Source organism: Mirounga leonina, unplaced genomic scaffold, assembly GCF_011800145.1.
Source record: "Mirounga leonina isolate KUSES-001 unplaced genomic scaffold, KU_Mleo_1.0 Mir_126, whole genome shotgun sequence".
Classification (NCBI taxonomy): domain Eukaryota; kingdom Metazoa; phylum Chordata; class Mammalia; order Carnivora; family Phocidae; genus Mirounga; species Mirounga leonina.
Window position 1 is genome coordinate 35,488,062 of NW_023270314.1, and position 14,784 is coordinate 35,502,845.

Here is a 14,784-nt window from a genome sequence, read left to right on the forward strand (position 1 = left end):
TAGTCTTCTGGGAATCTTGGACAATGAAAGTGGGCACAGAGAAGACTTCAAAATGGAAACATTGGTCATCCTGCTAATATAGGCATGCTAATTCAAAGTTATTTAAAAAAATAAAAGAGATATGACTGCATTTGAATTCCAGTTGTTTTTATTTTTTTATGGTGAGATAAAGGCTCACAGAAGATTTATACCTTGTCTAAGGAGTCATACCTAGTATTGCAAAGCTTGGATTCAAACCAATTCTGTTTGACACTAATATTCTGTGCTCTACAAAAGAGATGTCACAAGAAAATTATATATTTTCCAGATAAAACTATATATCTAGTAAGACCCAGTAAATTATTATTTGCTAATAGTTAGTAAAATGTTTTCTTAAACTCCAGATAAACATCAGTGTGCAACTCTGAAAGAAAATAAAGCTTATGTTTTCATTATGAAAAGTTACAGTCATTTTATTTTATTCTTCACTGAATCTCAGGCACTAAATCCCCTGTGCTGTCTTGGATTCCCTTTTATTGAATAAGGAATTCTTGTTCTGATGAAATGGAATAAAAAGTCATGATATTTTCTTACATTGGTCATGCTTGAAAAATAAAGCAATAGCTTTTAATATGTATTCTACAATTCATTCTAATATAATTGATGAGGAACTCAACTTATTAAACATCCAAAATAATTCAATTGTGTAACAGAAATACAACAAGGAGAGTCTGCCAAGACTTACTATAATAAGTAGGCTTTAATGACACTGACAGATACACTAGGGCTGTAATGCTTTTCCCAGTGTTTGGAAAGTGCCAGACGGAATAGTGAGCACAATTTTGGTGCTAAACAAATTACTTTTGATTGATGATAGCTGCCAAGTCCTATATAAACTGTAGCATTTAGGAGAGTCCATGGAATTGTTGAAAAAATCATATAAGATACAAGTTACACAGATATAAAGGTTTTTAAGTGACAAACAAATGAGAGAAGTCATCTTACAAATAAGATGTGCTATGGTGAGCGCTGTGAATTGTGTAGGGACTGTTGAATCACAGACCTGTACCTCTGAAACAAATAATAAATTATATGTTAAAAAAGACAAAGAAGATAGCAGGAAGGGAAAAATGAAGAGGGGGAAATCGGAGGGGGAGACGAACCATGAGAGACTATGGACTCTGAGAAACAAACTGAGGGTTCTAGAGGGAAGGGGGGTGGGGGGATGGGTTAGCCTGGTGATGGGTATTAAAGAGGGCATGCACTGCATGGAGCACTGAGTGTTATACATAAACAATGAATCATGGAACACTACATCAAAAACTAATGATGTAATGTATGGTGATTAACATAACATAATAAAATTTTTTTAAAAAATATTAAACAAAAGGCATGACTATACTTACAACTTCTAACTGATGAAAAATTGATATAAATAGATACTATGACAGAAGGATAGATTTTTTTTTTTTATATCCCCAATGCCTGGAATTGAATCTGGGGTATAGTGAACATCACAGTGAACTGATAATGATTTTCTGCTGAATAAATAGATAAATATGTTATACATTTATGCTCATATTTGTTAGATATTAGATATTATATTGTATTTAAAAGTTAGATGAAGAAATACAAATAAGGCCTTCACAATAATACATAATGGGAAGAGAGAAGTGGGTAGAATGAGGTAGAAGCTGTTCACAGGGAAGGGAATCTTCCAGATAGATCCCCATATCCCCAAAACTTCTGGCTTCCATTTTAGCTATTTAGAAGTCAACCATTAATCTAATTACCTTTCCCTTAGCAGAGCAGAGTCTCATGTTTTCCTAGCTGCTGCCAGTTCTTTATTGTTGGGATTCTGTGGTTTCATTTTTATGTGTTTAGATGTAATTTTCTTGTAATTTATCCTGTTTCAGTTTCCTTGTCTCCCAGGATATGACAATTAGGTATTTTTCAACAATTCTAGAAAATTCTCTGCAATTACTTCTTCAAATATTTCTTTATCTTCCTTATTTCTATTTTCTCCATTTAGAACACCAATTACACATATTATATCTTCATTCTGTTCATCATCCGTTCCATGGTCCATATTTTCTCTGGGAATTTCTATCTTTTTTCTCCTTGTGATGTTTCTCTCTTTGGATCACGAATTCTGTCTTTAGCTGGGTCAATTCTACTAAACTGTTCTTTAAGTTTGTAGCTTTGATTATAATGTTTCATTTCTATTAGATTCTTTTCCAAAACTTCTTCTCATTTTTATACTCTTTAGTTCCTTGCTCATATTTTCAAACTTTTTTTCTTTAAATATACTTTTGGTAGTTAGAATAATGCCCCCCATCCCCCTAACCCACCTCCCACAGGATGCCCATGACCTAATCTTCCAAACCTGCAAGCATGTTACTTAACACAGCAAATGGGACTTTGCACATCTGATCAAGGTAAACTCACTTGAGATGGTGAGATTTTCCTGCATTGTCTGGATGGGCCCAATCTAATCACATGAGCTCTTAAAAGCAGAGGAGAAAGGCAGAAGAATGGGTCAGAGAGATGAAATGTGAAAAGGACTTGGCCCACTGTTGTTGGCTTTAGAAAGATAAAGATGGGGCCATGAGCCAAGAAATGCAGCAGGCTCTAGGAGCTGAGAACAAACTTCAGTTTATAGTCAGCAAGAAAATGGGAACCCCAGTTCTTATAACCATAAGAAATTGAACTCAGTAATTTGAATGAGCAGATAACTGATACTCCCACAGAGCATCGAGAAAGGAATATAATCTGCCACTCTTAGTTTTAGCCCAATGAGAACTATACTGGAGTTCTAATCTATAGAACTGTAAAATAAGAAATTTGTGTTGTTTTAAACCATTAAGTTTGTAGCAATTTATTAGCAGCAGTAGAAAATTATTACAGATTTCAGTATCAGAAGTGAAGTGTTGCTGTAACAAATATCTAAAAATATGGAATTGATTTTGCTATCAAGAAGCAGGCATAGGCTGGAAGAATTCTGAGAAACACGAAAAAAAGTCAAAATTTCTTTGAATAGACTGTTAACAGAAAGATGGACGTTGAAGACAGTCCAAGAGGGCTCAGAAGGCAATGAGAACATGTTATTGGAAACCAGAGGAAAAGGGATTTTTTTTACAGTGGCAGAAAACTTAGGAGGACTGTGTCATGCAATTATGTGGAAAGCAGAGCTTGTAAGCAATGAATTTGAATATTCAGCTGAAAAGATTTCCAAGCAAAATGTTAAAGGTACAGACTGATTTTTTTCTTTCTCCTTAGAATAAAATGTGAGAAAAGAGAGATAAATTGATGAAGGAGTTATTAAACAAAAAGAAACCAGGACTTGAAGATTTTGGAAATTCTTAACCTCTCTGTATCACAAAGATGCTAAAATTAAGAGATTATTTTGAATTTAATTTTTATTTAAAATGAAGAGATTAGTTTTCTGAGATTCTTCAGAAAGATCAAAAGATCAGAGTATTCAGGAGCAAAAAAGACTCTTTGACAAGATTAAGGAAATGACCATAGATCCCCTCAGCCATCTCAGCAGTAGCCAAAAATAGTGAAGAAACTTCCTTGGAAAGATCTGATTGTGAGCTGCTTGTCTGATGGAGTGAATCCTGTGACATCCATGGAAGACCCACAGAGTTCCTGAGAATTTTCTACAACCAAAGATACTGCTAACTTGAACTGAAAGGGGTCAGAAAGATATGATGTGAGAAGGTCTCAACCTGTGATTCCTGGCTTTGAAAAAAGGGGGGGGGGGCACCAATGCCAAGGCATGTGGTAGCAACTGGAAGCTAGAAGAAATCCTCAACTTAGAGCCAGCAACAAAGCAAGGAGCTCAGTCCTACAACCACAAGGAACTGAGTTCTGCCAACAGCCAAATGAATAGGAAACTGATCCAATTCTCCTCTGGAGCCTCCAGAATGAAATGCATCCTGCCTACAATTTGACTGTATCTGGTGACACTTGTGCTAGTACTAGATTACTAACTTATAGAAATGTACAGTGATCAATCTTGCTGTTTTATGACACTAAGTGTGTGGTAATTTGCATTGGAAACGATAGAAAATTAACATAATATTAAACATATTTCTTTTTTTTTTCCAAATCTGATCATTCCAGCATAATATACCTTTAAAAACTGTATTTTCTGTCTTTTTTCAGCCTTCTTTTAAATCCATTTTATTCTATATGCTTTGTAAGTTTTGAATTAACTAATTTATCTCAAAATTTATCTTTAAAATATTGAATTTAGATTCATACAGAAAATTATTTCTTTTGCTCCTTCCCACCAACTATGAATCTGGAACCATTATAAATTATTGGATGAAGTGTGTTGGATCAGGTGAATTCTACAACCAAACCTCAGTGAAGGCAGTCCAAAAGTTCTGAATTCAAAGGGCAAATCCATGTCACTACACTCAGTGTCAAAGTCTACATAGGCATGTTTTTGATGCACGTTCTTAGTGGTAGGTTTATTTCTTGTACATCCTTACTCTTGGAGTGTTGTCCTTAAGGACCCTGGTTTCCTGAGAGATTCTTCTATTAGATTCCAACTTGGACTAGCCCTAGGCTTCACCTTCTGTCCCCAGCTTTAGCCTTGGTTACTTCTCAGGATTGCTGCTTTTGCTTTGTTTTTGTCCTCTTTAGAGTCTTTCTTTTCCTATCATCTCAGAAAAGCATTTAAAAAGAAGTGTTTTGTAGCTATGTTTTTAGAGTTTTTCATTTAACAACTGCCAGAAAATGAACTCTCTCTCTATTTTTTTAACACCTACCCAAATTTATTTTTATAAATTGAAATAATACATTTCATTGCCGGTATAACAAAGGTTTTATTACCTTAAGTAAAACTGTTAACAAAGTGATAGCTTTTCTAATCAACTTCTTAATACATTCAACAAGTAGCATTCTTTTTTTTCCCCTAAAGATTTTACTTATTTATTAGAAAGAGAGCAGGGAGTAGGGGTAGAGGGAGAGGGAAAAGCAGACTCCCCACTGAGCAGGGAGCCTGACATGGGCTGTGGGGGGGTAGGGAGGCTCGATTTCAGGACCCTGGGATCATGACCTGAGTGGAAGGCAGACACCTAACCAACTGAGCTACCCAGGCACCCCAACAAGTAACATTCTTGATGGTACTGTCAAGAAAAATAAATAGTAAATCAGAGGCAATATGCTTCACATTTTGAATGCCTACTTGCTAAAAATAGATTGATAGTACATTATATGAAGACCCTCCTCCAGACTCAAAATGAAGAAAAAAAATCACATCTTTTGAGAATTAAATTCTAAGAAATCTAAAGCCTACTATTAGTCTTTGTATTAACTTTATATTTTTCAAAAACACTGATTAAGCTTAAATCTAAATTTAGAAAGTACATCTTCTTATAGGTTTATAAAGATCTACATTCCCTTATTGATATTTATGAGCAGTCCTGATCCACTGAATCAGAAGTAATCCTATACCTTGTGCTTCTATAGCAAGGAATTATACCATGCTATAATAACTTGTTTATACATTTTTTAAACTAGACTGTGAGCCTCTTGAAAAGAGAAATTATATTGTGTAAGACTGATGAATCACAGACCTGTAGCTCTGAAACAAATACTATATTATATGTTAAAAAAAAAAAAAGAAGATAGTAGGAAGGGAAAAATGAAGGGCGGGATATCAGAGGGGGAGATGAACCATGAGAGACTATGGACTCTGAGAAACAAACTGAGGGTTCTAGAGGGAAGTGGGTAGGGGGATGGGTTAGCCTGGTGATGGGTATTAAAGAGGGCACGTACTGAATGGAGCACTGGGTGTTATACGCAAACAATGAATCATGGAACACTACATCAAAAACTAATGATGTAATGTATGGTGATTAACAATAAAATAAAATTAAAAAAACAAACAAACAAAAACAGAAACCTACCAAAAAAAGAAAAAAATATTGTGGTAGGCCCAGAATTTAGCACTGAATTTAGGTACTGAGTAAATATCTGATGAATTTAATCTATGAGTGAAAATGTTTAGTAAAATGTAAGAAGTTTATAATTCCGTAGTATGTATCATTTCAACTTGTCCTTTTTTAACCAATTCTAAGAAAAAACTGTTATAGTGTTGTAAAAAATATTATAGTATTGTAAGCCAGCCTTAGTGGGACATCTCTCCAAATGAATTAACTTGTAGTCTAGGTAGAGCTTCCCTTCTTTCTTTCTCTCCTGTTTGTCATCTAATTCACATGTTTCAGTACACAATGAATGAAGTTTTTATTCTGAAATAAAAAGTGATTTTAAATTGTATTTTACCTGAAACATTGTTAACAAGCTAATACCCAATAAAAGAAAATCAATATTTTCAGCACTTAAGATAAATGTTTTCTAGAGGTGAGTTTTAAGTAATTTTCATTTACTTTCCTTAAAACAATGAAGATTATATTGCCAAAGAAATAAATCCCAAACAAATAAAAACTTTGAGAATTTAGAGAGTTTTGAGAGTTTAGAGAGACTATTATACAGGTTGCATCATCTCACATACATTTTTCAGGCTTACATAACTATATTTTATTTTTAAAATGTTCAACTGAAAAAGGTGTTTAAAATATGAGCCCTAAAAGGCATCCAAACTGGTAAAGGAGAAGTAAACCTTTCACTATTTGCAGATAACACAATATTATATTTACAAAACCCTAAAGACTCCACAAAAAAACTACAAGAACAGATAAATGAATTCAGTAAAGTCGCAGGATACAAAATCAATGTACAGAAATCTGTTGCATTTCTATATACTAATAATGAAGCAGCAGAAAAAGAAATTAAGAAAACAATCTCATTTACAATTGCACCAAAAAGAATAAAATACCAAGAAATAAATTTAACCAAAGAGGTGAAAGACCTGTACTCTAAAAACTATGAAACACTGATGAAAGAAACTGAAAATGCACAAAGTAATGGAAAGACATTCCATGCTTACAGATTGGAAGAGCATATATTGTTAAAATGTTTATGTTACCCAAAGCAACCTACATATTTAATGCAATCCCTATCAAAATACCAAAAGCATTTTTCACAGAACTAGAACAAACAATCCTAAAATTTGTATAGAACCACGAAAGACCCTTGAATAGTCAAAGCAATCCTGAAAAAGAAAAACAAAACTGGAGGCATCACAATTCCAGACTTTAAGTTATATTACAAAGCTGTAATAAACAAAACAGTATGGTATTGGCACAAAAACAGACACATCAATCAATGGAACAGAATAGAAAACCTAGAAATAAACCCATAATTATATGGCCAATTAATTTTTGATAAAAAGGGAAAAAAATACACAATGGGAGAAAGACAGTCCCTTCAACTTTCCCAACTGTAGTGTTGGGAAAACTGGACAGCTGCATGCAAAAGAATGAAATTGGACTACTTTCTTACACCATACACAAAAATAAGTTCAAAATGGTTTAAAGACCTAAATATGAAACCTGAACCCATAACAATCCTAGAAAAGAGCACAGGCAGTAATTTCTCTGACATCAGCTATAGCAACTTCTTTCTAGATGTCTTCTGAGACAAGGGAAATAAAAGCAAAAATAAACTATTGGAACTACATCAAAATAAATAGCTTATGTACAACAAAGGAAACAATCAACAAAACTAAAAGGCAACTTATGGAATGGGAGAAGACATTTGTAAATGACATATCTGACAAAGTGTTAGTATGCAAAATACATAAAGAACTTATACAACTCAACACCAAAAAAACCCCAAATAATACAAATAAAACTGGGCAGAAGAGATGAACAGACATTTCTCCAAAGAAGACATATAGATGGCCAACAGACACATGAAAAGATGTTCAACATCATTCATCATCAGGGAAATACAAATCAAAACTACAATAAAATATCACTTCACACCTGTCAGAATGGCTAAAATCAGAAACACAAGAAATAACAAGTGTTGGAAAGAATGTGGAGAAAAAGGAATCCTTGTTCACTGTTGGTAGAAATATAAACTGGAACAACCTCTGTGGAAAACAATATAGAGGTCCCTGAAAAAGTTAAAAATAGAGAAGTACCCTTTGACCCAGTAATAGCACTACTGGCTTTTTACCCTAAAAACACAAAAACATGAATTTAAAGGGATACATGCACCCCTATGTTTATTGCAACATTATGTATAATACCCAAATTATGGAAGCAGCCCAAGTGTCCATCAATAGATGAATGGATAAAGAAGAGGTAGTATATATATAATGGAATATTATTCAGCCATAAAAAAGAACAGAATCTTGCCATTTGCAAGGACATGAATAGAACTACAGAGTGAATGCTAAGTGAAATAAATCAGTCAGAGAAAGACAATTGCCACATTATTTCACTCATATGCAGAATTTAAGAAACAAATCAAACAAGCAATGGAAAAAAGAGAAAGAGATAATAAAAAAAACATAGAAACAGACCCTTAACTATAGAGAACAAACCAATGGTTACCAGGGGTAGGGACGGGGTGATGGGGATCAAGAGTACATTTATCATGGTTAGTACTGAGTAGTGTATAGAATTGTTGAATCACTATATTGTCCACCTGAAACTAATATAATGCTATATAAAACCACACTAGAATTAAAATGAAAACTTAAAAAAATTAAAAAGAAAATTAAAAAAGAAAAAATATCAGCCCCGTGTGCTTCTATTTTTATACTAATCCTTCTGTAGTTATCACCCACTCTAAAGTGGATGAAATTAGAACCCAATCTTCACCGCTTTTCTTCATGTAACTTTTTATGTTCTATAGGATATATGAATGTATGAATGTGGGGCCTTGTTGATATTTCAGGTGCAAATAAGTGAAACCAAACTCACTCTGTTCTCCAACAATATTTCCTTTTCATCAGTTTTGCAATTTTCTTTTTTCTATAAGAATAAACTTGAAACATCTCTGCTCTTCCTTTCCCTTTATTCATTTTATCTAATGTATCATGAAGACCTGTCATATTTGTTTGCTTTCATGTCTTCTGGTAATAGTATGCCTCTCTATTCCACTGCCTCTATCAGGAATAGGCTGTCATTTCCTGCCTTGAAAGGACTAAATAATTTTCAATGATCCCTCCTAATTCTAGCACTTTATTGCTAATTGTTTTTTTTAACTCGTTATCTGACCAGATTGTGGATTATTGTACTCAACTACAACAGTAAAAATCCAGTTTAGTAGTTTTTAGCTAGAGGACAATAGAGATGAAACTGGAACAATCACTTAGTATTATCCACCAAAATAGATCCACAACCTCCATCTGCTCTGGCTGTACAATTTTTATTACATTTTCCTCAAATGCTCTTCATTCCAACTTGTCACTCGAGCACAAATCTAGATCATCTTTCACAATTTTGTTAAGTGGTCTTCATACTGCAAAAAATCCCCTTCTCATTGTCCTATCAATCCAAAATTCACAAAATGCTGAACTCTTATATTCTCTAGGCAGTTTATATAGTGGGAGGAAACCAAAACTTGGTGTGGGATAGACCTCAGCTGATAACCATGCCACTCACTATCACATGACTTTAGACATGCTTCACGTTTCTCATTATAAAATGAGATTAATAATAATAACAAGAATAATAATACTTTGGCTTCAAGAATTTGTGAGGATTGTATGATATAAAGCATTTCATAAAGTGTTTAGTAGAGTGCCTAGACGATAATGTGAGGTAAATAGTATTATTATTGGCACTGTTGTTATTATTATTAATTCCATTACATGTCCCCATTACTCAGCTCACATTTGATAACTCATCCCAGCATCTATTATTTTTAAAGATTTTATTTATTTATTAGAGACACAGCAAGAGAGGGAACATAAGCAGGGGGAGAGGGAGAGGGAGAAGCAGGCTTCCCGCTGAGCAGAGAGCCCGATTCGGGCTCAACCCCAGGACCCTGGGATCATGACCTGAGCTGAAGGCAGACGCTTAACAACTGAGCCACCCAAGCGCCCCTCATCCTAACATCTATTAACTCAGCAACATTGAGCACTACACTATCTGGTATTAATTTTTCTCTAATTGTTTTGTATATTTGCACAATGATTTACTCATATGGGTATTAGCAGATAGGACTCTTAGAAGACATTACTAAGCAGTCATCAAGCAGTTTATTGTATGTTTTGATATTTTTTTAATTTTTTATTTAAATTCTAGTTAGTTAACATATAGTTTAATATTGGTTTCAGGAGTAGAACTAGTGATTCATCACTTACATATAACACCCAGGGCTCATCACAAGTGCCCTCCTTAATACCCATCACCCATTTAGCCCATCCTCCGCCGACCTCCCCTCCAGCAACCCTCAGTTTGTTCTCTATAGTTGAGAGTCTCTTATGGTTTACCTCTCTCTTTTTTTTTTTGATATTTTTATAAAATTGAGAAATAATACAGAATGTTAAAATGGAACCAATATCATTATCAATATCCTTATTTTTATTCTTTAAAACACATGCACGCACACACACACACACACACACACACACTCCAAGTAAACAGCTTACCTTAAGATTGTTCTGAATTCAGCTTCAGAAATGATCCAAGTTGGATATCTGCAAATCAATAATTATGAAATTACAGTCAATTAGCTTGAAGATAAAGATGTTTTTACTTTATAATTTTTAACATTTTTTACAAAAAATTAGTTGCATTTTAATCCTCTACAAGTTTTTGTTTGTTGCTTTGACCATTGCAGTAAAGTTTTAGCATATTTTTAAAATACATTACAAAATCAGTAAACACTTTTAACTTAAAGGGATTTGACTTTTTTTATTGTTTGCAAAGCCTATTGATGGTTCATAGCCCAAATACCCTCTTATTCACCATTACTGAACTGAACTAAAAATTAACATTTTAAATAAAACAGGATAAGAACTGCTGAACTGGTCCCATTTTATGATAGTGAACACTAGACTGGAATTTATTTTAGAGAAACCTGTATATACACCATATTCATCACACATATAGCGTGTATGCGTGTGCATGTATATGCCATATATATGTATGCATATTGGTAGATGGCACATGAATAGTCATACACATACAAATTTAAGGGAAAAAAAACAGGTAGATCTAAACATTTCATAGAGGAAGCCAAGTATTTGGGTAAAATCAACTGGATTAAATTCAACCTAGCTCAGGTTTTAAATGAACTGATATTTTGGTGATTTTAATAAAAATAATAGCAACAAAAATTGTGTGTTAAGTTTGATAGTTTATAGAATACTTTTCACATTCTTGTTCTGGTCTTCAGTAACCCTCATAGCCATAAATGTGTTCCCTCCTAAATACTGTTAGGGTAAACTTGGTCTCAATTGACACAGAGGTAATTACATAGAAAGCTTGTCCCATCAAATGCACATTCTGAGAATAGCCTTTCCATTTAAAATACAGACTATGTCATGTTTCCTCATAAATCAAACAGTTGTAAAATCTAGCTATTCATATGGCTGAACCTATTCATATGGCCATTCATATGGCTCATATAGTACTTTGAGTGCAATGGGGATCCTGAATTGGTCTGAGGGAATAAAGGAGAGGAATAAAATTTGAACGGAGAGTTACTGGGTAAAGACAGAGCAGAGAGAGTTTCCATTTAGAAGAACTGGCAGGTGCAAGGTGCTAATGCAGGAAGGAGCGTGGCACTGTTGAAAAGCAGAAAGAAGGCTGTTAAGGTTAAAACACAGAAATGGAGTGTTGTGTAGGTGTGCGTAAAGTTGGCGAGGTCAGGCAGGGCCATAGCAGGTTAGAGGGAGGTTAGTTTTTATCTTACACACTACAGGAGGTTACTGCAAGGTTTATGCAGAGGAGTGAGGTAGTTAGATCTCCTTGAAGATGGTAGCTCTGGTGAGGAAAGAGAAAGTGGAGGAAGAGTGAATATAGGAACTGAGCAAAGGGTATTGTTCTAGTTCAGGAAAGAAGGATGGTGGCTTTGACTAGAATATTCGCAAAATAAATTGATAAAATTCGTTTGTTTTAATACGTTTTGGGAGATAGATTATAATCAGTCTCTCTCACTTGAATGTCAGCTACATGAGGGCAGAGACTGCATGTTTTACTGATCATTATATTCTCTGCCACAATACTTTGCACACAGTAGATACTCCAAAAAAAATGTTTTCATGAATGAATGGTAGGAAAAGGAGAAGAGAGTGGAGATATGACTTAGGAAAGCATAACTGTCTAAAGCTCAGAATAGAGATCTTGACTGGATATATAAATTTGGAAGTCATAGGAATATTGGTAACATCGAAGCCATGGGAGTGGATACAATATCTATGGGGAGAAAATAGCTTAATAATGATAACTGAATTTTTGCAGACTCTATGTATCAGTCACTGTTCTAAGCATTTTACATGTTACAATCCAGTTAATCCATACAATAACCCCATAAAGAGTACTCTGTTTTTTATATCACTTTAAAGATGAGAAAACCAAGGCACAAAGGAATTATATAATTTTCCCAAATTCACATACCTAGTAAATGGCAGAACTAGGGTATGGTAGGCAGAATTCTAAGATGGCCTCCAACATGTCCAACTTCTGGTGTTCAAACCTTGTACAGTTTCCGCTCCTGTGTGGGGCAGAACCTATCCCCAAATGCGATGGGAAAAAATTCCCATGACTTAGTTATTAATAAATTGACTTTGAATTAATCAAAATCAAAAGGGAGATCCTTGTGGGCCTGGCTTAATCAGTTGATCCATTTGAAGGAGATTGGGCCCTCCCTGACATCAGAGATTAAAAGTGTGAGAAGGCCTATGCAGAGGCCCACATGGTGGAGCATTGGGAGCAGCTTCTAAGAGCCGAGAATAGCCCTTGGCTAATAGCCATCAAGAAAATGGGGAATTCAGCCCTACAACCACAACAAGTTGAATTCCGCCAACACCAGTGAGCTTAGAAGAGGACCTCAAGCCTCAGATGAGACCTCAGTCCTAGCTGACTTCTCAGGCTTGATTTCAGCCTGTTGAGACCCTGAGCAGATGACCCAGATGAAATCCATCCAGACTTCTGACCTACAGAATTGTAAAATACTAAATGAGTATTGTCTTAAGCCATAAGTTTGTGGTAATTTGTTATACAGCAATAGGAGACTAATAACACATGATGAAACCTGAGTAGTTGGTTTACATAGCCTGGGCTGCTAAAGTCTGGGCTACATTGCAGAAGGCAGAAGAGGTGGGAAAATGAGAAGAGAGGTTAATAATGACAGAACCCCGAGGAATGTAGACATTTAAGAAATGGGCAGTGGAAAATGAACCAGCAAAGGAGACTGAAGACAAACAAACAAGCCAAGAAAGTCCAAGAGAGCATGGCATTAGAGAAGCAAAGAAGGATCTGTGGAAGGACAGAGACTGACTGAGTAAGAGTGTACAGTGCCACAGAGTGCAAATCAGATGAGGACTGGAGAACATTTCTTGGATTCAATAAGATGGAAGAGGGTGATATTGGCTTTCCCCTGGCCAATTAAAAAAGCAGAGTTGGCATTTTAGAACCCCTTTTGTTTTTTTAATTTATAACCCCTTTTGTTTTTTTTTTAATGTGATGGGCTGGGGAGAAAAAATATTTTCCAGACATTTTTATTATCCAATATTTTTATGCAGAAGCATTATAAACCTCTTCCTCAAGAATTAGACACATTTTGTTAATTACAGCAGGCTTAAAAAGTAAATCAATTAAGATGTTTTGTCACAAAATTGAACTTCAAGGATTAATATTTTTTTAAGTTACAAGGCAAAATTGTACCCAGTAGTATTCTAAAGAATATTTAATCTCATGAGCTGACTAATGAAAAATAGTAGAAAGAGGAGAATACAAAAGATAGCATTCAATTTCTAAAACTCATTTATTGGGCGCCTGGGTGGCTCAGTTGGTTAAGCGACTGCCTTCAGCTCAGGTCATGATCCTGGAGTCCCAGGATCGAGTCCCACATCGGGCTCCCTGCTCGGCAGGGAGTCTGCTTCTCCCTCTGACCCTCCTCCCTCTCATGCTCTCTGTCTCTCATTCTCTGTCTCACAAATAAATAAAATCTAAAACTCATTTATTTTGTTTATACCACCCACTCTAAGGGAAAGTTATTCTTTTCTCCTAAGAAAATATGAAATCAGATGCAGAAGCAAAATGTAAATAGGCATTAAGCAAATCAATAAAGATCCATTTTGACTATAATAGAGTACAGTTGAGAAGACAAAGTGTACACACAGAGATAATTAAATTTATGACTTTTTATGCTGCTATATTCACCCTTTGATGTTGCTTTTGGGTTCTCTTGTACCAGTACTTCACTTTGGTGACAAATTTTATGGGAGGCAGGAATAACAATGACAACCCTCCCCTTATCCCATATAAAATAACAAAATAATACAATTCAAACTACCTTGTTATTCCTATACATGGGGGGATATACTTGTCTCCAGTGGAAACCTCAGGAAAGGAAAGGAGAGTTTATCCAGGGATCTCTGACACATAGCCAACGGAGGAACAGGGCCATGTTCAATGGCTCAGCCTGAACTGAGATTTAAATTTTCTATTTTGAATGATAAGACAGATGTACAGTGGGATAGAGACCCAAGTGCAGGAGTGTAGTTTTAACGTGTCTTCTAGTGGCTTACATGAAATTTTTCCTCCCTTTTTCTCATTTGAGGCTTTTGTCCCAGATATGGTTGTGAGTTCAGCTGTTCCTAACACTTCACTCATGCACAGATGGCTTAAGAGTCCTGATACAGTTATTGCTTATATTCCCAAGATTACCATTTGTTTTGCTGTTCACTTACATTTTAAG

General features: G+C 35.0%; 1 protein-coding gene across 2 annotated transcripts in view; it reads right to left on the reverse strand.

Annotated features, from left to right (window-relative positions):
* CNTN1 (contactin 1) overlaps nt 1-14,784 on the reverse strand; it is a 361,942-nt gene that overhangs the window by 271,525 nt on the left and 75,633 nt on the right. For both annotated transcript variants that reach the window (XM_035002871.1, XM_035002873.1), the window contains exon 2: nt 10,508-10,555. The gene's annotated coding sequence lies outside the window, so the exon portion shown is untranslated. The remainder of the gene's footprint in view (nt 1-10,507; nt 10,556-14,784) is intronic.